Source organism: Mesoplodon mirus (assembly GCF_964341445.2).
Source record: "Mesoplodon mirus genome assembly, chromosome: X".
NCBI classification, from domain to species: Eukaryota; Metazoa; Chordata; class Mammalia; order Artiodactyla; family Ziphiidae; genus Mesoplodon; species Mesoplodon mirus.
Window position 1 is genome coordinate 101,551,339 of NC_138981.1, and position 4,051 is coordinate 101,555,389.

A 4,051-nucleotide genomic window follows, 5' to 3' on the forward strand; every position below is an offset into this window, starting at 1 on the left:
TTAGTATTTACCCAAACAGGGTCTCCGGGAAAGGGTGGAAGCAGTGAGTGTCTGCTGCTTTTCCAATCTACATAGTTCTCTTTGGTTATCTTGGCTCTTAGCACCTTGTGTTTCTCCCTCCCAGCCCTTACTATAGTTCCAGCTCACCCAGGGGTGAGGATCTAAAATCAGCATATGAAGTGAAAAGAGCAGAGTGAAAATTACCATTATTCATCATTTAAGTCTGTCTGGGATGGATGACATTTGAACTCCTAAAAGCCAAATGATAATCAAGTTATCCCACAGATTTACTTCCTGAATTTCAATGTTTACTGTTTTTAAAGTAATTACACTTATATGTGCATTTCATTAAAAACAGGTACCACAAAGGAGGATGAGATAATGAGTGAATTTTGTTTTCTTTTTCACACTTTCCTGTAGTTTTTTAAGTGTTCTACAATGATTATATCTTGTTTTTAAAATCAGAAAAAGATGTTTGAAATATTAAGTATCACACAGTCTAATTCCCATTTTAAGCTACTTTAACCTCTTTAGGATTACAAGGACTCAGTATTACACGGTTTAGGATTGTGATAAAAGTTGAGAGACACTATTTGAAAAAGTGACTGTGATCATTCCAAATATTTAAAGTGTGAAAGAGTATTATTTGATTGCTTCAAACTTGGTGCCACTCTTAATCAAAGCCAATCTCTTTCAACTGGACAAAATACATTCTCATTGCTTTAATAAGAAGGTCACCTCTTGACTTAAGTTTGTCCTGAGTTCCATTCACCACTCTGAGGTAGGTACCATTTCCAGGATGTCATAAATGAGGGGTTTGTTAAAGATCGTGGGGGAAAAAAGAGGGAGATGAGCCACACTGCTTAGTTTCCACACATTCAAAGTGTGACTATCACCTTCCCATCACTCACCCCTTAACTTTTAGTACTTTGACATTCTGACATAGATAATTTCCTTGAGGATTTAGCTATCACTTGTATAATCCACACTCTCCAACTGTTCTATATGCAAATATGTACAAGGAGAAATAAGAAAAAGCTGATCCACAAAGGTAAAAGGCTGTAGAATGATGGCAGCTTCCTCATCTCCCCTCAGGTCAAGCACTGCTTGATACATATACATCCTTTTACAGATAAGGTTCATTGCCCCTATCTGCCAGATATCCCACTGAATTAGAGGACTACTGTACTTACAAAATAAAGGAATGGAATTAGATCAAATATGATGTCATGGGAAGCACAGTGGGCTGACCTGAGTTCTGAGCTCCACTACCAAGTATAACTTTGGGTTAATTGTTCAATTAGAAAGTTGAGCCGGAACTCTATAGGCCATGTGAGTTCTAAAGTTCCATTATTTAGCAGATTGCAACTTGTAAGCATATCACACTAACAACTCTGTTTAGTAAATAATTAGTTTTCTTTAGCAGCACTGGGATTTTTGCATGATGCCCATAATTCACATCATTCTGGCATTAGATAAATATTCCTACTATTGAAACATAAGCCTCTTGTAGTCAGTGGCAGATTTGGGATGTAGCTGTATTATCTTCAGCTGTGATCCTCTTAGGGCTACCTAGCTCTACAAGGTCAATTCTCTGACATGGGTCTTGCAAGGTCTACCCAGGTTCTGCCGTAAGCACTCTATAATTTAAGCTGGAAAACCACTACCCGATGTAATAACTCACTATCTAGCACAGACTGAGAGAAACTGCTACTTCATTTAGAATGAAACAAAAAAATTTAAGTTGCTATCATATGCCTTTTAACTTGAAAGTATTGGCCAAAATGGTAACACGCAATCTAATTAAACTACTATTTACAGTTTGCAGTAGGAATTTTGGGGCTTCATGGATTCCAAGTGGATCAATCCCAAATCTCTAGCTCTGTGTCCAGCCCAGAACCATCTCCTGAGCTTTAGACCAATATAATCCAGCTGCTGATTGGATGTCTCTCCCACTTTTCTGCCCACAAACACTTAAAATCAATGTATCCCAAACTGAACTCATCATCTCCTGCTCTTGCATCCCAAATCTGCTGCTCTTTCTTTGTGTAAGATCTAAAGAACAGGACTGCCATTGTCTTGGGGGCTTATGTTTTAAACCTCAGCATGTCAGCTTTGACTGCCCTCTCTCGTGCCTAATCAGTTGTCAAGTCTTGTCAAGTCAAGTCAATCCCACGTTCAGCGTCTCTCCCATCCATCTTCTCCTCCCCATGTCTATTTCCCTGCCCCCTAGTTTAGACCCTATTCACTCCCAGCTATACTTCGGAAGTGATCTTCTAACTGGTCTCCATGATTTCAGTCTGTACCCTTTCCCCTTCAATCCATAGCTCACACTGCTATCAGAAAAACTGCAAAGACTTAAGATTTATACTTTTCTACCCCCAAACTTTCAGAGGCTCCCTTATGCCTGTTGAATATTGGTTTTCAGACTTAAAAAAAATCGCAACTGATTATCAATTAATTAAAAAGGTTGATTTAAGCATCTGCCATGGCGACTTCAACCTTGACTCCTGGCTCAATACTGATGGAAGTAACCTGTTTAACAACCTCAGAAGGGCTGTGCAAGGTAATGAGGTCGCTTGTGGATCCTCATCTGAAATCAATCCCAAGTCTCAGAACCCCTCACCACAAAGAGTTTTCCTTGTAGTTATTCTTAGAGTCTTGGTGGGCATCCGAACTAGTTTTCACTTTGAGATTCTTATACTTTGGGCCTCTGATCAAGTCAGCACATACCTTCTCCAAAGATTTTGTGTTGCGGCTGGTTAAGGTAATTCTAATTCGGTGAGTCGCCACTTCTGGCACCAGGGGAGTCTTTCAGGGGTCTTGAAAAGCCATGGCTGCAGCGTGGCTTCCTGACCAGGTGGACCAGCACTCTGCAGCAGCAGTGACCACATCTGCCTCGAAGAACCAGACTTTTAAAAATATTCCAAATCAGATGAATGCTTTCATAGACAAAAATCTGACACAGACCCCAATGTATAAAACAGATAAAAATTATATTTTATTAATATGAATTTATTTTCTAAGTTAAAAATCATTACATTTATGGATCATAAAGTCAATCAGTGAGGAAAAATGAGGCTCTTCTGATAAACACAAAAATCTAAAATCAAGGGTAAGGAAACCAGATTCTTTTTTTAAAACATTTTTATTGGAGTATAGTTGATTTACACTGTTGTGTTATTTTCAGGTGTATAGCAAAGTGAATCTGTTATACATATACATATATCCACTCCTTTTTAGATTCTTTTCCCATATAGGCCATTACAGAGTACTGAGTAGAGTTCCCTGTGCTATACAGTAGGTCCTTATTAGTTATCTGTTTTATATGTAGTAGTGTGTATATGTCAATCCCAGTCTTCCAATTTATCCCTCCCCTCCCTTACCCCCTGGTAACCACGGGAACTACATTCTTATACTAGCATTCAATTTATTTTTTTAATTTTTATTTTGGTTGTACAGTATTGAGAAAATTCTTACAGTTAAGTAGCAGCAAATGCTAACAGTTTTAACAGTTCATCTTGCAAGAGATCTTATTTGCACAAGAATGCAAGAGTAGCTTTACTATAAGGTCTGCCACAAAATAAGTCAAGTGGTAGCATAAATTATTTTAATGTTTCTCATATGTTAATATTTGTGTATTACATATTAAAACATGTAATGTATTATAGTTTCAAAATATATATTTCAACAAATATTTTTAATGTAGAAAATTAAATCAAATATCTATGGAACGCCTAAAACATGTGTATAGAATCTTTGAGTTCGTGAAACAAGTTGAAACTCTTGCCACAAAGAAAGTGCTTGGTGGGACTTCCCTGGTGGTGCAGTGGTTAAGACTCCACGCTCCCAGTGCAGGGGGGCCCGGGTTTGATCCCTGGTCAGGGAACTAGATCCCACATGCATGCTGCAACTAAGAGTTCCCATGCCACAACTAAGGAGCCCGCCTGCCACAACTAAGACCCGGCACAAGCAAATAAATAAATTAATGAAATAAATTAAAAAAAAAAAGAAAGTGCTTGGTGATCTAGCCTCAGTCTATTCTTCTGAA

At 38.2% G+C, this 4,051-nt stretch overlaps 1 pseudogene across 1 annotated transcript; it reads right to left on the minus strand.

Moving 5' to 3' along the window:
- Positions 1-2,475: 2,475 nt before the first annotated feature.
- On the minus strand, positions 2,476-2,835 carry LOC309796775 (small ribosomal subunit protein uS10-like; annotated as a pseudogene). The gene has a single exon. The product of its transcript is annotated as a small ribosomal subunit protein uS10-like (transcript).
- Positions 2,836-4,051: the final 1,216 nt, after the last annotated feature.